This window comes from Schistocerca cancellata, chromosome 2 (assembly GCF_023864275.1).
Source record: "Schistocerca cancellata isolate TAMUIC-IGC-003103 chromosome 2, iqSchCanc2.1, whole genome shotgun sequence".
Taxonomy (NCBI): domain Eukaryota; kingdom Metazoa; phylum Arthropoda; class Insecta; order Orthoptera; family Acrididae; genus Schistocerca; species Schistocerca cancellata.
Genome location: NC_064627.1, coordinates 349,332,702 through 349,357,695, shown reverse-complemented (window position 1 = coordinate 349,357,695; position 24,994 = coordinate 349,332,702).

Here is a 24,994-nt window from a genome sequence, read left to right as displayed (position 1 = left end):
ACACCGTGAATTCATTGTCCCAGGAAGGGGAAACTTTATTGACACATTCCTGGGGTCAGATACATCACATGATCACACTGACAGAACCACAGGCACATAGACACAGGCAACAGAGCATGCACAATGTCGGCACTAGTACAGTGTATATCCACCTTTCGCAGCAATGCACGCTGCTATTCTCCCATGGAGACGATCGTAGCGATGCTGGATGTAGTCCTGTGGAACGGCTTGCCATGCCATTTCCACCTGGCGCCTCAGTTGGACCAGCGTTCGTGCTGGACGTGCAGACCGCGTGAAACGACGCTTCATCCAGTCCCAAACATGCTCAATGGGGGACAGATCCGGAGATCTTGCTGGCCAGGGTAGTTGACGTACACCTTCTAGAGCACGTTGGGTGGCACGGGATACATGCGGACGTGCATTGTCCTGTTGGAACAGCAAGTTCCCTTGCCGGTCTAGGAATGGTAGAACGATGGGTTCGATGACGGTTTGGATGTACCGTGCACTATTCAGTGTCCCCTCGACGATCACCAGTGGTGTACGGCCAGTGTAGGAGATCGCTCCCCACACCATGATGCCGGGTGTTGGCCCTGTGTGCCTCGGTCGTATGCAGTCCTGATTGTGGCGCTCACCTGCACGGCGCCAAACACGCATACGACCATCATTGGCACCAAGGCAGAAGCGACTCTCATCGCTGAAGACGACACGTCTCCATTCGTCCCTCCATTCACGCCTGTCGCGACGCCACTGGAAGCGGGCTGCACGATGTTGGGGCGTGAGCGAAAGACGGCCTAACGGTGTGCGGGACCGTAGCCCAGCTTCATGGAGACGGTTGCGAATGGTCCTCGCCGATACCCCAGGAGCAACAGTGTCCCTAATTTGCTGGGAAGTGGCGGTGCGGTCCCCTACGGCACTGCGTAGGACCCTACGGTCTTGGCGTGCATCCGTGCGTCGCTGCGGTCCGGTCCCAGGTCGACGGGCACGTGCACCTTCCGCCGACCACTGGCGACAACATCGATGTACTGTGGAGACCTCACGCCCCACGTGTTGAGCAATTCGGCGGTACGTCCACCCGGCCTCCCGCATGCCCACTATACGCCCTCGCTCAAAGTCCGTCAACTGCACATACGGTTCACGTCCACGCTGTCGCGGCATGCTACCAGTGTTAAAGACTGCGATGGAGCTCCGTATGTCACGGCAAACTAGCTGACACTGACGGCGGCGGTGCACAAATGCTGCGCAGCTAGCGCCATTCGACGGCCAACACCGCGGTTCCTGGTGTGTCCGCTGTGCCGTGCGTGTGATCATTGCTTGTACAGCCCTCTCGCAGTGTCCGGAGCAAATATGGTGGGTCTGACACACCGGTGTCAATGTGGTCTTTTTTCCATTTCCAGGAGTGTAATTACAATCACAAAAAAGCAGGTGTTGACAGATGTAAAAATTACCGGCCTATCGGTTTAAAAACTCACGGCTGCAAAATACTGATGCGAATTCTTTACAGACGAATGGAAAAACTGGTGGAAACTGAACTCGGGGAAAATCAATTTGGATTCCGTAGAAATGTTGGAACACGTGAGGCAATACTGACCCTACGACGTATCTTAGAAAATAGATTAAGGAAAGGCAAACATATGTTTCTAGCATTTGTAGACTTAGAGAAAGCTTTTGACAATGTTGACTGGAATACTCTCTTTCAAATTCTGAAGGTGGCAGGGCTAAAATATAGGGAGCGAAAGGCTATTATACAGAAACCAGATGGCAGTTGTAAGAGTCGAGGGACATGAAAGGGAAGCAATGGTTGGGAAGGGAGTGAGACAGGGTTGTAGCCTCTCCCCGATGTTATTCAATCTGTATATTGAGCAACCTGTAAAGGAAACAAAAGAAAAATTCGGAGCAGGTATTAAAATCCAAGGAGAAGAAATAAAAAGTTCGAGGTTCGCTGATAACATTGTAATTCTGTCAGAGACAGCAAAGGACTTGGAAGAGCAGTTGAACGGAATGGATGGTGTCTTGAAGGGAGGATATAAGATAAACATCAACAAAAGCAAAACAAGGATAATGGAATGTAGCCAAATTAAGTCGGGTGATGTTGAGGGTATTAGATTAGGAAATGAGACACTTAAAGTAGTAAAGGAGTTTTGCTATTTGGGGAGCAAAATAACTGATGATGGTCGAAGTAGAGAGGATATAAAATGTAGACTGGCAATGGCAAGGAAAGCGTTTCTGAAGAAATTTGTTAACATTGGGTACAGATTTACTTGTCAGGAAGTCGTTTCTGAAAGTATTTGTATGGAGTGTAGCCATGTATGGAAGTGAAACATGGACGATAAATAGTTTGGACAAGAAGAGAATAGAAGCTTTCGAAATGTGGTGCTACAGAAGAATTCTGAAGATTAGATGGGTAGATCACACAACTAATGAGGAGGTATTGAATACAACTGGGGAGAAGAGGAGTTTGTGGCACAAATTGACTAGAAGAAGGGATCAGTTGGTAGGACATGTTCTGAGGCATCAAGGGATCACCAACTTAGTATCGGAGGGCAGCATGGAGGGTAATAATCGTAGAGGGAGACCAAGAGATGAATACACTAAGCAGATTCAGAAGGGTGTAGGATGCAGTAGGTACTGGGAGATGAAGATGCCCGCACAGGATAGAGTAGCATGGAGAGCTGCATCAAACCAGTGTCAGGACTGAAGACCACAACAACAACAACAACAACAACAACAATTACGACGGGCGTTCAATAAGTAATTCAACACATTTTCTCGGCCAATTTCGATTGAAGAAATGCAAAATATGTTGTGGGACATCGTCGAATATTCTCGCTTCAGCCCCTAGAGTTTCATTAAGTTTCGGTTGGTGGCGGCGCCATACGTAGCCTCCAAAATGGCGTCTATAATGGAGGTGCGCTCCAAGCACAGAGCTGTCATTGAGTTTCTTTTGGCGGAAACCAGAGCATCGCAGGTATTCATAGGCGCTTGCAGAATGTCTACGGATGCCTGAAGATGAGTAAAAGCACAGTGAGTCGTTGGGCGAGATGTCTGATCATCACACCAAGGTCGCCCAAGCTGCTCGATGTCCCGCGTGCCGGTGGGCCGCACACAGTGCCAATGCTGGAAAGTGCGTACACTCTCATTCGAGGGGAGCAACGGATCACAATCAAGGACCTCGCTGGAAAACTGGTCGTCTCTGATGATAGCGTTGATACACTTGTCCTTCAGTTGAGGTAATCTAAGGCATGTGCCCGCTGTTATCCTCGCCTTCTAACAAAAGACGCTGGGTTCCTCGCCACCTAATAGAAGACCATGATGAGCAAAGGAGGGCCATTTGTGCGGAATTGCTTGCGCATTACGAGGCTGATGGTGACAATTTTTTGTCGAACATCGTCACAGTCGATGAACCACGGGTCACTTCGAATCGGAAATAGAGCAGCAATCCATGGAACGTCGCCACACCACGTCTCCTGCGAAAAAACGTTCAAAGCCGCACTCTCAGCCGGTAAAGTCACGTTTAATGTCTTCCCTCATGGTGCAACGATGGACTCTAAAGTGTACTGTGCCCCCCTCAGGAAATTGAAAAAACGACTTCAGCGTGTTAGTCGTCACAAAAATGCCAACCAAATTCTTCTTCTCCATGACGATGCGAGACCTAACAAAGTCTGGGCACCCAAGAGGAGCTAGTAAAGCTACGTTCGACTGTTCTTCCTCATCCACCCTAAAGCCCGGATCTCGCACTTCCGACGTCATCTGTTTGGCCCAGTGAAGGATGAACTCCGTGGGAAGCAGTACGTAGATGATGGCTAGGTTATTCATACAGCAAGACGTTGGCTCCGACGCTGACTAATGGACTGGTACCATGACGGCGTAGTGCCGTCCCAGTAAGATGGCATAAGGCCTTCGCATTGAACGGAGATTACGTTGAAAAGTAGGGTTTTGTAGCCAAAGAGTTTCGATACCTAGGGGATCCGAAGATGACCTTAAAAAAGTGTCGAAACCGATTATCCATAGAAAAGTAACTCATTTGGCGTATTTCTATCAGTACACTGGAAGTGGTTATGGTGCCTTGTCGCCTCTTTGCATCTAATTATGAAATCTCGCTGATTTCGTACTACCAGCCAAGGAGCTTCTGATCAGCCGATGTGCACCAATTTCCTGCAACAGTAAACTAATTAAAGGTTTTCTAAATGAACTGTCAGTCTCGCATTCGCCCGCGAGGCAAATTTTAAAAAATTGCACACTGTGACACTATAGATTACTAACCTGTAGCAATCATGTCAATACCACTGGACTGGTAACATACAACGGTGACATTATCTACCTCCTGTCTCTCAGTCACGTCCCCGGTAATCTCAGACAAGGACAAGTCTCGGTATAAAAGCTAAAATTTGGTCTATGTACAACAACATACAGAATACGATTTTAAAAGGTCTCATGTTGTTGCACATAGAGCAAAGTTCAGAATACTGGTGTCACTGTAGTGTGGGATCTTTCGTAAAATTACGGAATGGATTAAGAGTCATTTGAAAATGAGATGAAATACAGAACTTACAAATCTGCTTGACAGAGACGCTTAGTCGAAATTAGCTTATCGCACGATTAAATATACATCGCATTACAGTATACTCTGGACCGCGTTTACGTTTATTAACCGTAAAAACTGTTGCGCTGTGGTAAGAGAAAGTACTTGCGGTTTGCGGTTCCTCGATGTCGTAGTCTAGAAATGAACTGACCATATAAAGCGTATAGGAAACTCAGAAACACTGAGGGTACTCGCATGTGAATTGCCACCACATCTCTGCTCTATGAAGTTCTCACGAAGTTACGGCCATAGCATATAGAATCAGTGCCATCGCCAAATCACAGCAGGAATTAAGTTACCTGAGAAAAACATTGGCAACAAATGACTATGACGTAGACAGTACACAACTGTAAGCGCAAGATAATAGCAGGTATCAAAGAGAAAGAGGACTCAGCATCACAATGTGCATTTCGTCACATATAAAGAACTAGACCAATCGCATCGAAATGGTTCTCCGACTTAAAGATTTAAAGCGAAACTTTCCTGCATAAACAATATTTTAAAATCGACGCAGGACCAACCAGAAGTGTTAGTGACTGCTGGAATATGTGGAGTTAGGCAAGTGCAAAAATCAAACATAGGTAAGAGAGGTTGCAAAGTTCAAGAAAGCTTAAACGAATACGAATTAAATCTGCGCTGGAGCAACAAGTGTACAGTAACTGAACGAAATTATCTGGTACTCGATGGTCTCCCAGTTGTGTTCCATCGGCTATAGATCACACGACTCCCTTGTCTAAGACATCACGTGTTCACTATCATGCTCCTAGAACCACTGTATCACTATTCTGACACTGTGACATGGACAGTTATCCTGCTGGAACATACCATTCCTGTCAGGGACAATATCAATCGGTCCGCAGTAATGTTCACCTAGTCCACAGCTTTTATGGTGCCTTCGATTATTGCCACAGCTCCCACGCAAGCCCATATGAATGTCCCTCATAGCATAATATTGCTCCCACCGACCTGAGTCCGTAGCATGTTTCAAGCAAACTTTTTCCTGGATGACCGCATATCCGTTGAGTCCAATCGACCTGGTGTAACAAGAACCATGATTCATGCGACCATTGACCCACAGTCCAATCTCGATATGCCGTGCCCACTGCAGTCATAAGTGGCAGTCGCTGAGTTAGCATGGGAACCAGTAGAGGTCGTCTCCTGTGAAGCTCAGTGTTCAACATTATACGCAGAACGATGTGCCCCGAAACACTTGTGCCTGCAGCATTGTAGCCTGTCATCAGATCTGTCACAGAACGCCGCCTATCCTACTTTAGAGCGCGGAGAAGCCTACAGTCCCCGTTGTCTGATGCGGTGTGGACGTCCAACATCTTGCCGACTTCTGGTGGATTCCAAGTCCTTCGTCAGCTTTCCACCGATGCTGACGACAGTACCACGGGATCAGTCGACCTGCTGCAACGTTTTTGAGACGCTCGTTCCCAGCTAATGGGACATAACAACCTGCCTTTGTGAAAGTAGCTAACCGGCCGCGGTGGCCGAGCGGTTCTAGGCGCTTCAGTCCGGAACCGCGCGGCCGCTACGGTCGCAGGTTCGAATCCTGCCTCGGGCATGGATGTGTGTGATGTCCTTAGGTTAGTTAGTTTTAAGTAGTTCTAAGTTCGAGGGCACTGATGACCTCAGATGTTAAGTCCCATAGTGCTCAGAGCCATTTGAACCATTTTTTTGAAAGTAGCTTATGTCAGGGGAGTTACACACTTGGGTCCGCAACCTCTTTCGTCTCTGGTCTGCTTATATATTTTCTTTATCGCATCTTGTACTTGCCAACAGGCGGCATTCAGCCCACAATGATTTGGTTCATCAGTGTAAATGTGTGTTTACAGCGTGTACGCGTATTAACATTTTTCAGTGGTCTTGTTTTCCAGTTGACTAGAAAGCTCTCGCATCTGGCAGGTAATGAGGACGTAAGTAATGAGGAGGTTCTGCGTAGAAACGGTGAGGAAAGAGAAATAGGGAAAACACTGACAAGCCAGAAGAAGGAACAGGAGGATAGGACATCTGTTATGCCATATGGGAATAACTTCCGTGGTACTAAAGGGATCTGCAGAGGGTAAAACCTGTAGAGGAAGACAGATTGGGATACATCTAGCAAATAATGGAGAACGTAGGTTGCAAGTGCTCCCATGAGATAAAAAGGTCGGCACAGGAGAGAACTCAAAAAAGAAAAAAAAATGTATTAGGTTCCTGAGCCGAACGAACATGTTTTAGACTTAAATTTGTATGCGGTGCAACTCAGTCTCTCTTAAACTGTATTTTTTATTTCTATAATTATTATGTTTTTGAAGAACTGTTCCGTTTTAAATTCTGTGGTTTACAAAATAATTCTGTAATGCACTCACCGCTTGTGCTTCGTCTGTATGAATTACTCAATCTGGGCAACTCGTGAAACAGGGTGAATAAATTCTGCTCCCTCTCTGTGTGTGTTGTCGTGAGCTGTCATAGTTTCTTCGCTATGTAACTGAAGCAGCTTAAGATACCGTAGGCTCCACACATTCTAAATACGACGAAGCTGTTGGACGCATCCTGTTTATTGGTTCAAATGGTTCTGAGCTCTATGGGACTCAACTTCTGAGGTCATTAGTCCCCTAGAACTTAGAACCAGTTAAACATAACTAACCTAAGTACATCACAAACATCCATGCCCGAAGCAGGATTCGAACCTGCGACCGTAGCGGTCTTGCGGTTCCAGACTGCAGCGCCTTTAACCGCACGGCCACTTCGGCCGGCTCCTGTTTATTGCTCGTTGTCTTGTCATGCATGTTGTTTATGTTTAGCTCGCTTTATTAAAAGAACATGATCCTTATTTAATTCGAAACATCTGCTCTAATCATTGCTTGAGCGCATGTGCGTTTGTTGATTAACTTTTATCTCTAGAGTTTTGATTTAAAATAATTCAGGCCGAGTCCTCTGTGTGAAGTGCTAGAGCACCTGTGTTCATTAAAATTCCTGGGGTTTGAAATTAATTTTTACTACGTATTTATGCACGTCAAACTTGCTGAGTAATGTGAAGCAAATGTGCTAACTCCTGTCTGAGCCCATATCCCTTCCCTAAATTTTGACACAGTTGTTTTTAATATTTGTGCATGTTTGTTGCCTTCTGAACTAACTGATAACTGGTTGGGGAGTGTAGCTTGCTCGCCGTTTGAGCGCTTGTGCGTTGTGAAAAACGTTTCTTGGAATTGATTGCAATCAAATATCAGTCATTTGGTCTTTAAAAGAAAGACTCTTGTGATGGATTTAATTTTATGTTAATCTGATCTGTTGTCACTGTCCCCATTTCTAGGTGTTTTTATATTTGTGCTTTAGAATGATGCGCTGTCTGAGTTCCTTGATCAGTCTCGCATGTGAATCGTCCCAATTAAGCGATGGTATCAGTGTTGAAACTTATTCTTTTGAACTTCAGCTGTTAACTTTTACGTAGTCAATGGTTAGGTGGTTGAAGGAAGGACAGTAACTCATGACGGACGAAGGAAGGTTATAAGAAGCAGACTGGCGCAGGCGAAGCAGGCCGTTCCTCGCTAAACGCGGTCTATTACTATCGGAAAGAGGCTTCATGGGAGCAGAACATTATATGTACGGGAGTCATAGTGGTAATAACCGAAGAAGAAGAAAATCTAAGTGTTTGAAATGTCGTATTCCTGAAAGGTGCTGGGAAGTGGACTGATAAATAAAGAGGTCATCCACAGAATGTGTGAAGATAGAAATGTCTGGCAAAGCTGACTAAAAGAAAAGACCCGTTGGGAGTCCTATGTACGTTAAGATATCAAGGGTTAATTGCATAGCTTTTATGTATTTGAGCGTATGGCTAGCGCCCGCCGCCGGGCAGATCGTTCACCGGGTGCCGGTCTTTCAATTTGATGTGACTTCGGCGACCTGCAGTCGATGAGGGTGATAGGATGATGAGGACAGCACAAAAGCCAGTCCCTGGGCGGAGAAAATTCCACTACCCAGCCGGGAATCGAATCCGGGACCAGAGGATTGACAATCCGTCACGTTGATCATTCAGCTAACTGCGGCGGACGAGGAACTGTAGGTGAACATAAAGATGGGAATACACGGTGGTCAGAAATAGCCTGAGAAAGTTGTAATGGCGTTGCAGGGTAGGCTGTGCTGGGAAATAATTGTTCAGAAAAAAAATGTCATACGTTCCGCCGTTTCCGAGTTAATTAACACTGAAGTTGGCCAATCCGGCCATTGCGCACGGAAATTCAAGCAGCCCGCAGGAGACGGTGTCGCCAAATGTATTGCATCGTTTGGTTTCCTAAAACCAAACAAGAGAGCGATACAAAAATTTGGCTTTTGAGGGTAGTAAGAATGAAACTCGAGCCAAAGGCTGAGTTGTCTTGTGCGCTATCATCTACGAAATAAGGAAAACTGACTCTGTATTTGGCTGGCTGCTTGAATTTTCGGGCACAACGACCTGATTGGCCAACGCAATGGTAATTAACTAGCAAACGGCGCAACTTATCGAATTTTTTATTAACAGTTTGCAGCACAACCTACCATTCAACACCTTTACGAGTTTTACAGGCTGTTTCTGACCACGCTGAATATCCAACAAATAACTGAGGAATTGGGGACAATTGCAGCTCTGCAACGAAGAGGATAGAATACGACAGAAATCATTCACAAGAATGACAACACACCAACAAAAAAAATAATGAAACGGTGGCAGCAGATGCTGAACGTATTCGATGCCGAGCGCCCGCTTCTCTTTATCTGCTTTATCATTGTTCCGACTGTAGGTGTGTTACTGTCTTCTGGTCACTTATTTCAACGAATACCCAAACTCGCCGCCTGACTCCAAAGACTCCCGCTGTCTATCTGCATACAGACGATGTTCTGAAGTCATCGGTGAAGAGAACGTGAAGCCAATCCTGAGCGGTCCACTCGGCATGTTGGTGGGCCCATTTGTACCGCGCTGCATGCTGTCGTGGCTGCAAAGATGGACCTCGCCATGGACGTCGGGAGTGAAGTTGCGCATCATGCAGCCTGTTGCGCACAGTTTGAGTCGTAACATGACGTCCTGTGGTTGCACGAAAAGCATTATTCAACATTGTGGTGTTGCTGTCAGGGTTCCTCCGAACCATAATAAGTAAGTAGCGGTCATCCACTGCAGTAGTAGCCCTTGGGTGGCCTAAGCGAGAAATGTCATCGACAGTTCCCCTCTCTCTGTCTCTCTCCCATGTCCGAATAACATCGCTTTGGTTCACTCCAAGACGCCTGGACACTTTCCTTGTTGACAGCCCTTCCTGGCACAAAGTAACATTGCGGACGCGATCTTATCTCGGTATTGACCGTCTAGGCGTGGTTGAACTGTGGACAACACGATCTATGTACCTCCTTCCTGGTGTAATTACAGGAACTCATCGGCTGTCGGACTCTCTCCGTCTAATAGCCGCTGCTCATGCATGGTTGTTTACATCTTTGGAAGGGTTTAGTGACATCTCTGAACACTCGAACTGTGTCTGCGATGTGATGTTTATAGTCAACGTCTATCTTCAGGATTTCTGGGAACCGGGATGACGCAAAACTTTTCTGATGTGTGTATGACAGTGAGAATGGAAGTCAATGAAATCTCGTCATTATCAATCGAATTGACGCAATCGGTGAAGCAAATAGATGTTCCCCGAAAGAGCGACTCTCACTTGATTCGTTAGGACTGAACTTGGGATGTCGTATAAGCATATCCCGTTTCAGATCGCTGTGTTGACTCACGGTGTGTCTCGAACGCAGAGTATTCACTGAGTTTACAGATACGTCTTGAAAAGCTGTGTTCAATCTGCACTTAGAAGTTAAATAAGAAAACATAAGACTGTTCATTAACAGCACCGGAATATATTTTTTCAAGACTACAACTTCAACGCCGGCTGCATAGTATTTAATAACGCCGGGCGAGCGTTAGTCCACATGTCCAACTCCAGTGATACATGTCATATGAACATATGAGGTGCGTGAGAAAAATAATGTGACTAAGTTTTTATCTGCCAAAGTTTCCATTTATTTCAAACAACAATATTTTTCCGTTCAAATTAGTTCCTTTCGGTAGCTATACACCGACGGACACTTTCCCAGTCTTGGTCGCATCGCTTAAAGGCTTCAACTGGCAGGGTCTTTAAAATGTCGGTCACATTCTTCTGAATGTTCTCCAGAGTCAGAAAATGTCGTCGTTCTAAGATATTTTTGAATTTCGGAAAAGAAATAGTCACAGACTCTCAGGTCAGGTGAATAGGTGAGCTGTTCACATCTACATCTACGTGATTACTCTGCCATTCACAATAAGTGCCTAGCAGAGGGTTCAATGAACCACCTTCAAGCTGTCTCTCTACCGTTCCACTCTCGAACGGTGCGCGGGAATAAACGAGCACTTAAATTTTTCTGAGCGATCCTTGATTTCTCTTATTTTATCGTGATGATCATTTCTCCCTAAGTAGGTGGGTGCTAACAGAATGTTTTCCCAATGGGAGGAGAAAACTTGTGATAGAAATTTAATGAGAAGATCCCGTCGCAACGAAACACGCCTTTGTTTTAATGATTGCTACTTCGATTCATGTATCATGTCACTGTTACTATCTTCCCTAATTCGCGATAATACAAAACGAGCTGCCCTTCTTTGAACTTTTTCCAATTCCATCAGTCAGTCCCACCTGATGCGGATCCCACACCGCACAGCAATACTCCAGAGTAGGGCGGACAAGTCTCTTTAGTAGACTTGTTGCACCTTCTAAGTGTTCTGCCAATGAATCGCAGTCTTTGGTTTGCTCTACCCACAACACTATCTATGTGATCATTCCAATTTAGGTTATTTGTAATCCCCAAGTATGTAGTTGGATTTAGTGCCTTCAGGTTTGTGTGACTTATCGCGTTATCCAAATTTAGCGGATTTCTTTTATTACTTATGTGAATAACTTCACACTTTTCTTTATTCAGGGTCAATTGCCACTTTTCGCACCATACAGATATCGTATCTAAATCATTTTGCAATTCGTTTTGGTCACCTGATGACTTTACAAGACGGTAAATCGGAGCATCATCTGCAAACAATCTAAGAGGGCTACTCAGATTGTCTCCTATGTCGTTAATATAGATCAGGAACAATAGAGGGCCTATAACACTTCCCTGGGGAACGCCAGATATTACTTCTGCTTTACTCGAAACAACACGTACGTCTTCTGAGGTAAAAAAAAACTCCGTGATGGAAGTGGCCGTGTAATGTGGGGCTTTGTCGCGATGTAGTATCCACTTGTCTGCAATGTCTGGCCTCACTCGATTCACCCTTTTCCTGAGCCTTTTAAAGACATCTTCGTGAAAAACTGGTTCATATTGTTAAACGTCGGTCTGATCGCAGAAGAGCAAACACACGTTCGACGTTCTCGTCTGTTTCTGAAAGAGAAAGACGCCAGGTTCAACTTCAACGTGATCTCGGCCTCCAAAAAAATAATTTGTGCCAGCGAAAAACTTGTGCTCCTGATGAGGAACATTCCCCATAAGCCTGTTTCAACTTCTCAAAGGTCACACTCGTGGATTCCCCAAGTTTAACGAAAAACTTTATGGCATAACTTTGCTATAAATTCCGCTGTTCCATTTTCGTAACACATAACAGAAGCACAACTTTACTGATAGCGCTCTCAAAAGTCATGTGATGGCTGTACGGAGCTGAAACTCAGACTGAACATCTGGAAGGGATGAACACACCGGTCTACAACAACAACACAGCGTTGCCATTTCGCTCGCAGTGTTGTCATTCTCATTACTTTTCACGCACAGCTCGTATGGGACAACGATACTTGTCATGAGCCGGTGAAGGAGAACATTCACACGACACCAGCCCGCCGTAAGAAACTGGTACAATACAGTTCCTGTGTTTCCTGATACCCGGAGCACCGAGCGTATAATAATTGCACTAAGATCCTTAGGTAAATAGAGCAACGAATCTTTAACCACGCCATCCTTCTCAAGAACTCTTTTTCAGATAGCAGTCCCTGAACGGGCGAGACATTTAGGTAGTGTCACAGTTATCCGCCAAACGGAAGAGAATCGTGCCGTGACGAGCGCCGATTGAACTTGTCAACGTGCGCCCCTAAAGCAGTACGGCCACCGCCTCTCCGAATTGCAGAGTCGGCAGAAACGGTTTCTTTGCAGCACGCAGCAACGTCGCCATTCTCGCAACAAAACCGATCTGATGCTTCAGTCGCAGCAAAGGTTCCTCTATACAGACTGTTGTGTTTCAGTTTTTTAATTCATTTTCAAATACGTCTTGGTCATAGTATGCATGACACTCTCTGCTTGTACTTGTACGTCAACGCCAGTACTCCGCTAAGTCAGTTTACAGTGTACGCTTGACAACCTTGGAATACCATTATCACGTCGGTCGTTACCTTTTACATTCGTGAATGGTATGTGGGTAGGTTGGTAAGCCTCTTTATGATTTCTGATTTCTGTCATTTGAACACAGCGAGTTGTTAAGAAAATGAACTCGTTCTCAAAAACACGGCTCTTGAAAAATAGTTCCAGCAATCCAGATTTACGTTTTCTGTGGTTTCCTTAAATCCCTTAACGCAAATGCCGGGAGGGTTCCTCGGCAAAAGAAACGTTCGGTTTTTTCCACCTGCATTGTTAAAGCGAGCTGGTGTTCCGATGGCACAATAGACCCCAAATTTCCTTCTTCTGCAAGATGTTTACGTAAGAGGAAGGAATATGCTGACGGACTTCTCTATGACCATAAACTCTTTCAGTATCAAAACTAAGTCTCTCCGACATGTACAGTGTTGCTTCTGGACATGGGTTAGCATCGACGTGACGCTCTAGTGACTGATGGAAGAAATTTACGTGAAAAGCGCTGCCCGTTTTCGATGTCCCCTGTGTCCTCTATTAATTCTCCCTGGTAATAGAATCTTTATAGCGAGCGAACAACGCCTTCTTAGACATCCTGCAATAAATTTACGTCTGACTTCTGCCTTATAAATTCATATAGACTTTCCACTTAAATTCACTCTGGGCGAATATTCCGAGATATTTTACGGCTATTACTTTTCCGCCAATCGCGTGAACAAACTACAATGTGTAGATTGCCTATTCGCGCATAATACATTACATTTGTTTGTGTTGAAGGTCAACTACATGTTCCCACAAAAACCGACGATTCTATTTAGGTCTTCCTCCACTTATAATTTTCTGCTATTATCAGTCCATACGTATTTAAAAATGGATATATTTATGGGTGTACGTTCCGTATCTTCTCCTAAACCAAATGATCGACTTCAACCAACTTTGGTATAGATGTCACATACCGTCAGGCAACAATAGCTATGAAGATAAGAGCAACTTACCTATCATAGTTCAGGAAATATGAAGTCATGAACACTGAGATGCGTGAAAGACTGTCGCATTGCTTATGAGGCTCAAATTTATCACTTCTTTGCTAGTAACTCTATTCGCAACACATTTAACGGACGCTATCCTTATACGCCACTGAATCCACTTACAAAATTATGTCATTTTATGACACAGATCGGGATATATGACGTCATGAACACAGATGCATGAAGAATTTATTGTCGCATCATGCATAAAGTTTAAATTTATTACTTCTTCACTATGAATTTATTTACCACATACTTCTCAGACAGTATCCACGTGTACCACTGAATGTAACTACACAAATATATCATTGTAGGTGGCATAGATCAAAAGATATGACGTATTGACCACCGAGATGCGTGAAAAATGTTCCGCATCACACTTTAAATGTTCTACTAAGACACACCTATAGTCAAGTCAACTTCAGGAAATTCCTGACGTCTGGCACTCCTTTTGACAGCTTTCAGCAGGGAAGCGCAAATGGTTGTAGGCTAAAGCAGTAGCCCCTATAGAGCTATGAAAATGCGTTACCTTAGAGACGGTTACAAAATAGCGTTCTAACTCCTTGAGACGTAACCAGAAATATTGTTTGTAAACAAGTTCGCAGCTAAGCAAACAGTACAGAGAACTTCGTTTTTTCCTGATACTGTTCTTAATTTGTTACTGTAATTGTACATCTGTACCTTATTCACATTTCTTTGTATGTTTATTTCATAATTTCAAAGGTGTTTTCACAAAAACATGGAAATGAAATGTTTTCAATACTACGCTACAAACATAATTCATCTTTTGTTTCGTTTCTAATAGAGAATTGGCGAAATGAATACTTGGGCAGTGCTGGGTTTGTCAACTATCATAGAAACAATGTAACAAACAATAGACTCATAGACGAATCACCCACATATACGGCGTAACTTAAAGCTTAGGACTGCTGGCTTCTGATGAGGATGTTCCAGGTTCGTTTTCTGAGAACTGTTTCGGAGTTTTCTGTGGTTTCAGTTCGACTGGCCCTCATGTGGTGAATCCAGATCCTGCTTGTAAAACAAGCAGTGAAACAGGCTCGAAACCACAAGTGGCATCAAATAGGCTTGCTGCAGTTTGGGAACCACAAGACATTTATTCTGTTTGTTTCGTGCGCGAACAGCCCCATGCAAACTCCGATATTTTCGACCAGATAAATGACACACATGGAAATACAGGTAAGACAAGCTACCTAAAATACACTGTTAGCTTCAGTGTAATTACTGTCTGTGAATAAAAGTGTCATTTCTGCGTTTCTGTTTGCATCATTACACATTTCATTCAGTTGCCTTCTATACTAGTATCATCCAAGTTTCATCGAGCTGTGTTACTTGACAGTGACACATCTTAACGAAAGTTACTTTTATCCTTACTTTCCGCACATCACTGTACATTCAAAATGATTAAAATCTGTGATTTTCGAGGTTTGGTTTTCGCTAAGTTATAGCGGACAATGTAGCGAACTACATACTTTTTCTCTGTTGCGTTGGAAAGAGCGTACCAGGAGGCTTCATCCACGTAACATGTATGGAATTTCATTAAATAGCAGCAAGATAACGGAGCCGCAAACCACTATCCCGCCATCAAGAGGCCTACAACTGACATCTGTACTACTGCAATAAATGCATGCATATCTTGAAACAATCGAGATATCATCTTACATTATTTCAATTCGAGCTTTTATCGTGTTGTTCCACAGAGTTTTTATTTTTTGATTATAACGATAAAACTTCAACAGCTTTGACCAAGAAAGGTTATACGAGTGTTTCTCGTAGTGCGTCTGAGGCTTTTTGATCACATTATTGCTGGTTACAATGTCTGTGTTTAGTACAATGTCTCTATCGTCATATTACAATGTTCTCCAGACATGCTTGAATGTCTGAAAGACATTGTAATTCGACGGGCTAAAATGACGATAAAGTATTTGTCTCTCCCTGTGCAGCAAATCACGAAACGTCGGAGCGTAAGGGTTGTGGACTCTATCTTTGAAGCGTGCTCGAATAGACGATGTTGTTTAGGTGAACGAGCTAGGTTCGAGTACTGGCCAGGCAAAAATTTTCACGTCTCACAAATAGCTGACGCCAGTCCGATTCGCAAAGTGCGAATCCATGTCATAATTTTTCAATTGCGCTATCATTTCCGATATTTCGAACATCGCTACTAATGTTTTCTCCGCTGACGCAAATCTTGTGCCATTAGGCCCGAGTTACATTTTTTTTCCAGATTCTCCTACTTAACTTCAGAGAAATTAGCCGTTTCTAATTGGCATTTTAATTTCTGTGGTTTCAAGGAATCGTTCTCATGAACGGTTGCGCCTGTAACGCCCTGTTGTTTTATTTCTCAACTACAGAACTCGGCAGGACTTGGCAGTATTATTAAATATGTATGGGAATGGCATATACGTCCTAATCATCTTCTCATCCCTCGCTTTCCATCTCCTCCTCTTCCCCTCAATCATTATCCATCTTCTTCTCCTCTCCCCTCTCACTGTCCATCTCCTACCTCCCAATCTCCTCCTAACACCCCATCTGTCCATCTCTTCCTTTCCCCTATATCTGTCCATTTCCTTACCATCCCACACTCTGTCCATCTCCTCTTTCCTCTTTCTCTGACCTTAAGCCTTGTTTATTGTTATTCCAAACAAAGCCTTGATCGCGGAAATGAAGTCACACTTGACTAAATCGGTTTGGATCATTAATATAAGGGATGGATGAGATACCTCTCCATCCGCTGGGTCTGTGAGGCTAGTATCTCCAGTTATAATATTTCTAACAGTTTTAATCTGTGAATGAGTAGGACTGCAAAGTTTCAGATAATTCATATTCCAGAGTAGCATCCTAAACATAAGTTGCGAAAACATAAATACAACTTTCCCGTTTATCTGACGTCGATGAAGGAAATGAAATAGCACACTGTTGTATATACTATTTTTGTTTAAAATTATGTGTAAGGACAAAGAATGTGTGTGGGGGAAACAATTAGTCTAATAGTTTAAATTCCCTGCTTTCGTAGCTAAAACTGACTTTGAGAAATAAAACGAAAACGTACATGTTCACAGCACAGCATGTTCTTTTTGCAGTCTGTTTTAACAAAATATCTGTACACTGTTGTTAAAAAATTATACAGCCCATCTCCGTCCGGATGATAGTAGAGCATCATGTTAAAATTTGATGGCAACTGGCCAAGAACTTATTGAGATTTTCGCTAACAACGTTTCCCATTTATTTACTACAAACACATTTATATACCAAATATATCAAATATGTTTCCTATGTTCATCTGAACGTATATTAGAGTATCATGTAAATTCTAAACTAATCATTTAAGAACTTCTTCATCGTTTTGCAACAGCCGTGCGGTTCTAGGCGCTGCAGTCTGGAACCGCGAGGCCGCTACGGTCGCAGGTTCGAATCCTGCCTCCGGAATGGATGTGTGTGATGTCCTTAGGTTAGTTAGGTTTAACTAGTTCTAAGTTCTAGGGGCTAATGACCTCAGAAGTTGAGTCCCATAGTTCTCAGAGCCATTTGAACAACTTTTTTTGCAACAACTTTTCCTCTTCATGTATTATATATACATAAATGTACCACATATATTAAATAAAAATATAGCCTAGGTCCACCTGAAACTGTGCTATAACATCATTTAAAAGTTTGAACAAAATCGGTGGAGACGTTTTCGAGATATCTACGAACGAGATATCTACGAACGAGATATCTACGAACGTTTTCTCTTTACATATTATGTATATATTCATATATGTTATATACTGAAAAACATGCATCCTATGTCCGTAAGAGTATGACCTATAAATCTGAGTAATTTGGTCAAGAACATTTCTCCTTTATGTATATTTATGTAACATATATATTTTAAAAAATGTGTAGCCCGTGTCATTCTGAACGTTTATTAGAGAACAGTGGAAAATTTGAAATAATCGGTCAAGAACTTTATAAGACTTTTGCTAAATTTTACTTAAAGCGGCCACAAATTTTTCGATACTTTTGCTAAAAACGTAATCTACGATTTCCTATAGAAATATAGCTTACATACATATATATATTTATTTAACAAAAAATTTCCAATATCTATTGTCAGATTTACTTTAAATTTTTACGCCGTTTAAACGTTCGGACAGACAGACTACTTTCTTAAATATACTATATATACATTAGTATAACGTGTAAAAATTTGAAGTAAATCGGAAAAGAACTTTTCGAAATAGTCGGTAACAATAATAAGCTACAACAGTGCAGATAAACGGAAGCGATTGTATGATACTGTCTTTATGTGGTAGTATAGATTACTTCGTGGTAGTATAGATTACTTCCTAACGAAGTAAATAGCAATTTTAATTTCGCAAAGAAATTCTGTCTCGAAATGTGGCAGAAGATCCAAAGATATTCTAGTCGTATTTAAAGCACACCAGTGGAAAGACACCATCAATACATTTACTACGGTTAATAATGGTGATATTAGTGATAGTGCCACTAAAGCAGAGTTACTAAATACTGTTTTCCGAACTCCCTTCACCAAAGAAGACGAAGTAAATATCCCAAAATTCGATCCAAGAACAACCGCTAACATGAGTACCTTAGAATTAGATATCCTGAGTGTAGCAACGCAGGTTAAATCACTTAACAAAGGCAAGACCTCCGATCCTGACTGTATACCAGTCAGGTTCCTCTCTCAGTATGCTGATACAATAGCTTTTCGCTGGCTCTATTATTATTTGCTTTGTTTTATTATTACTCGCGTAACAACTAATATATGAAATAAAATATGTTACTACGAAAAGAGCCCCGAAATACCTTTTAGTGATGCTGTGCTGTGACTTTCTTTGGATCATTAATTTTCAACAAAACAAAATATATTATGTTCTTATTCTTCTGGATCTGGCTTTCTATTAAAGGAACATTTTTTCGTTACTGTAACCCACTATAAAGTTCAACATATCTTCCTTACTTTATAGTTATTGAAAAGGTTAATGAAAATTACTTTGTTATCAATACTGATGTTACAGTACGCAATGATTGTTCAACATCAAAATTTTGCAGTGGATTTTTGTTAATAGTAAAACACCAATAAGTACCACGACTAACACGAGAACATAAGACTATTATCGGAGAAAAAGATGTTTTTGCTATAAGGTTTGCCAGACCAGAACTACGCACAACAAGATTTCTTTTATGTTATGGAGGTAAATTATCTTTTTGCACTGTTAATAATATATTATCAGCAGCCCGCGTCAATCTGTAAAACACACCATAAAATCTGCTGCTCCGCTCTGCAATTCCGGAAGCTGAAAGAAATAATTTTTGTTCACTATTACCTGGCCGCTTCTTTGCGGTATGATAGATTTCATTTAATGCAGTTTGAATGCGCTGCGGCAGCGGTTCGTTCGTTCGTAGCGCAGCTCTGCACCACGAATAATATTTAAATAACTGAAAATGTCTTAAAGGGATGGGATAAAATACCAGGCAAGCTTATTACAAATCATAATGCAAGGTTTCACTAAGTAACTCTATTCAAAACATTTAAACAAATCAATTAATTACGCACCTTTCCAAGGCTATGTCTAATGGCGTCCCTCTCACAATCTTGACAAAAGAATGCTACGCTAGCGTACAATATAACGTCACAGGCTATCCTACTCACGTAACTCCAAGAAGACGACAGAGAAATTAATGTTCGTTTTTTACTATTTATACTAGTCACCTATTCTCATCTTTGTTTGATATTTAATAAGTATCGTCTGTGGCGGTTTCAGTACTCGCCGATACAGATATTATCTAAATAAAAAAAAAATCAGTACATAATTCCATACAAGAACAAAACATGACACACAATGTTTTGTCTTTATTACATAATATGTCTTTTGCTAAGAGACGTTACAAGCTCTATCCTTAGTAGTGATAAACGACCGATCGCTCGTTGTAAGATCCTTACCTAAAGACTGGAAAGTTGCACCAGTCACACCAATATCCAAGAGGGGAAAATAGGATTAATCCATTAAATTATAGACCCATACCGCTAACATCGATTTGCAGTGGGATTTTAAACATATATTGTGTTTGAACATTAAGAGTTATCTTGAGAAAACGATCTATTGACGGACAAACAACACGGATCTTGAAAACATCGTTCTTGTTAAACACAACTAGATCTTTATTCTCACGACGTAATGAGTGCTGATAACAGGGGATGTCAAACTGAGTCCAAATTTTTTGATTTCTAGAAGGCTTTTGGCACTGTACCTTGCAAGCGGCTTCTAATTCAAATTGCGTGCCTATGGACTATGGTCTCAGTTGTGCGACTGGATTCGTGATTTCCTGTCAGAAAGGTCACAATTTGTTGTAACTGGAGGAAAGTAATCGAGTAAAACCGAAGTACGAGTAATATCTGACATTTCCCAAGGAAGTGCTACAGATCGTCTCCTGTTCTTGATCTTCGTAAACGATTTAGGAGACAATCGGAGTAGCAGTCTTAGATTGTTTGCAGATGACCGTCCTGTGAAGTCATCATATTATCAAAATAAACTCCAAAGTGGTTAATAAAAGGTATCTTCATGGTGTGAAAAGTGGCAATTGACTCACTCACGTGAGTACCAAAAGAAATCTGCTAAATTTGGGTTATACAATAAATCATATGAATCTAAAACTGCAAATTCAACTAAGTGCTTAGGGATTACAATTACGAATGCCTTAAATTGGAATGATCACATAGATAGTATTGGGGGTAAAGCAAACCAAAGACTACGATTCATCAGCAAAACATTGAGAAACTGCAACAGGGCTACTAAAAAGACTGCTTCCACTTCACTTGTACGACCTTTTCTGGAGTATTGCTGTGCGGGTGGGGTCCGCATCAGATAGGATCGATAGAGGACATCGAAATAGTTCAAAGAAGGGCAGCTCGTTTTGTACTGTCGCAAAACAGGGGAGAGAACGACACGGATATAATACGTGACTTGGCGTGGCAATCATTAAAACATTGGCGTTTTTCATTGTGGCAGTATCTTCTCATGAAGTTTCCATCACCAACTTTCTCCTCAAAGAGAGAAAATATTTTGTTGGCGCCCACCTAGTTACGAAGTAATAATGGTCAAAATAAGAAAAATCAGAGCTCTGTAGAAAGATTTAAGTGTTCGTTTTCCAGTGCGCTAATCAAGAGTGGAAAAATAGAGAAATAGCTTGAAGGTGGTTTGATGAGCCCAGTGCCAGGCACTTAATTGTGAACTGCAGAGCAATACTATTTAATGATTCGCTCAGACCATGCTGTGGCGTCGATCACTTACCCACCCACTGGCCACTCGCGCTAGCCCCTAGAGTGCTTACAAATTAACTTGGCCAGTAGATGCTCAGTTGGGAGGGCAAGTGTGGGGAGAGCAGTAGTGGTGGGGGCAGCGGGCAGGCGGTCAGTACACTGCAGGGAAAATGCCGAGTGCGGGAGGGGAAGTGCCGTTCTAAACTTAAGTCTGTGCTCACATTTTTTGCACATATTAAGTGGAGGTCCTTCACAACCACACATGCGTGGCGACCATCCAAAAAGATCTACTGTCACCTCTGCCTTGGTTAGTATCTAACAAGAATTCCACTTAAATTGCCACAAAAGCAGTGATTTATTTTTGTCTGACTTGTTAACCATTTGTAACTTACAGAAAAGTGGCATGAGTGCCAAATTTTGACTGAAACCTACATTTCTCCTGTTGCCATGTTAAAATTTGCTTCTTGCCCAAACACAGCAGAGTTTACACTATTTTATTTCACTAACACGTTCTGCAGACGCTATTGCAGGACAATTCTGAAACATTGGTTTATTAAGTTTATTAAATGAAAATCAGAGGACAAATAAGGATGATAGCTTAGGAAAAATCGTATCCTCAGTACAAAAATACATGTATAATGTCTTCACTTATGTTGTTCCAAAACTCACAGTACTTCTCATTTCCTCAGCTATCGATGGCCCTTGAAAATTACATTCTTGCATTAGAAAAATCCGTAGTTAGTGGAATAACATGATATATAACGAAGTTTCACATAGTAACCATATGGAAAAATACTCTCCTCTTTGCTTGCTATGATTTGCCAAAATCTCGTTTCGATATCTCAAACAGTTTACGAAATATAGGAAAGTTATAGATGTTTCATTCTGTCTTTATCACCAGCATGCACGACTGCAAATGAGTGTGCTACATAATATCAATTTTATCGAGACTTGTGACAGACACGTCTACCCAGGTCTAAAGTAAAATTCAATATGTTAGTTTAATTTCATACACAGCAACATATTACGTAATATGCACCAAACGAAATATCATAGCGACCCATATTTTTCATTGCAAACTTTTTTCGAATTTTGCATAGTGTCTGCATTAATTACAAATATCACAGTAAATATGACCATTAACAAACTTATGGGCACATCATCATGAAGCTGATATAAAAATTACAAGTGAAATGAAATTTTTTTACAGAAAAGTTTCCGCAAAATCCTTTGAGAAAAGTTGCAGTGCGCACGCCTCGATTCTGTCATCGCAGCGTGTCGCCAACCCGCCGAAACCGCAAAGAATGTTGCCATCCCTTTCCAAACAAACGAACTCGCCCACCATTTCGGACGAAAATTGGTCACCGTCGGCCACCATATCCTGTGCGGGCTCACTCACCCGGCGCGCGGCGCTGCACCGCCCTCGTAACAAGGGACTAATAATTTAAAACGAATAAATATTTCAAATTTTATATCTACCGCGGACCGTACTTTAGCTCCTGCGGACTTCCGGTTGTGAACTCTACAGCACACTCAAGTAACATTGCACTTACTCCTTGATGTCTTAATCGAGACGCCCTGCATAACCCGCAGGACAGATAGTATAATTTGTGGAAAGGGGCCAAAATAAGGGGCTGTCAGTTACACTCGAAGATACAACTCTATTATTTGATCAAACATTACAAGATTCAAAACAAATTTTTTTTAAACACAGAGCTTTCATCTTTGGGACAGCTGAAAGTCACTTTAATTTAAAAATGGCTGAAGGACAATAAAACGCAAGAATAATCAGAAATTTAAAAGGCAAGCCTTATCTTAAAACAGTTCTTTAGTGAAGCTGAAGTAACAAGTTAAATTCAAATCAGCTGAAGGCCTAACACGTAAAACTCCATAACATTAATTTTTTTAAATACCAATGGCCTTACATTAAACAGTTCTTTAAACTAGGCTGAGGGCCCTAAGAGCAAAAGAACTCTAACTTTTTTTAAAAAAATCGGCTAGAAGCCACACAAGTACAAACAACAAAACCAAATAAAAAAATAGGGCAGTACACACAAGGGCGCTCAGATGTTCGAAGGTCGGCCTGTAATTCAAACACTAAGGCTCGCCTAGGTGAGACAGGCAGTCAGGGGACCCACTGACAAGATAACTTCCACTTCACCCGTCCAGGGCACAACAGCGAGTTCAACGGAAGAACGTAGAAGATTTTGGCGCCCACAAAATGAAGCTGTCAAACAACACACTATGCTGGAAAGCAAAAACACGATGAGGAAACTACACTGCCTCAAATTTACGTCAATGGCCAGGGCAGGTAACCGGAACGTTAGAATTTTCCAACTTGAAAACCACATTGTTGCTCGCGAGAATATCCCAACAGCCGACAACGAACTCCAAACGACACAAGGTGAACAGTCTTGACTTGCTGGTAGGTTAAATCAAAACTCAACTTTCGTGTCCAGGGTCGGTGAGCCACAGACCTCGTAGCAATGGCAACAGCGCCACACACTCCGACACCGCGTAATGACCGCTAGTGGGCTCCGGCCAATCTACGTCACGCGGAGAATTCATCGCTGCTCCACGCCAGCCGACCGACTGGTAGCGCACCGCCCAGCCGGAAACAGTAAGCGCCAGGTCAAAGATAGTCCAAGGTGCGAATATCGATACACACTGCTGCTGTCGCCCGCGGAAGGAGAGGATAACAGCAGGATCGCGATAACCGCGGGAGACTAAACACAGAATCGCAACGAAGGTTTAATCCAGCGCATAGCATGAGCCAGCCACGGCTCTTTAATGTACGTTCTATGGCCCTCTCCACATGTTTCTCTCCCCGTAGATTTTACGGAGAGTGTCGTCAGTTCTTGTCTTACCAATTCACCTGACATTCGACATCTTTCTATTGGACCCAACATCAGACGCTTCGATTCTCTTCTTTTCCGGTTCTCCCAGAGTCTTTGAGTCACCTAAATGTAAAGCTTTGATCTGAAGGTATTTTCTCAGAAATCTCTTCCATAAGCTAAGGCTGATGTTTGGTGCCAGAGATTTCTTTTGGTCAAAGCCTTATTTGCGTCGTCGGTCTTGCTTTGAAGGCAGTAGAATTCCTTAGCTTCACCTATTTTATGGCCGTCTATTTTAATGTTACGTTTCTCGCTAAACGCCATTTGCTTATTGTCTTTACTTTTGTCGTTCTTCGGTTCACTCTCAGTCCCCATTGTGTCCCCATTCGTCAGTTCATTCCATTGAATAGGTTCTGCAGTTCTTCTTCACTTCCACTGAGGATAACAATGTCATCAGCGAATCTTATTGTCAGTTTCCATTTACTCCGCATTTTAAAATCGCTCTTAAATCGCTGTTTTACTTCCGTCATTGCTTCTTCGACGTTGATTGTAGAGTAGGGTCGAAAGACTGCATCTCTGTGTTACAACCTTCTAAATCCTAACACTTGGCTCTTCTTCTACAAGAGACACAAAGCACAAGTAAAACTTGTGAGAAAACTTTCAAATAATGGCCACCATTTCACTAGGCCAACTGAACTCTTCCACACCATCTTAAAGTTGGACTATGAAAGTCTCACCATAATAATAAAGTTTAAATGGCTCAGAGTGCGTAGGTCAACAAAACACAATTACGACCACTTACTTCACATCACGTACACAATACGAGGGAGCGGGTTCCACAGCGTTACCGCTTCACTTCAAATTTTGTTCCCAGCGAAGTCACAGAACTTGTAACTCCAAGCTGCCCATGACGGCAAAAAAA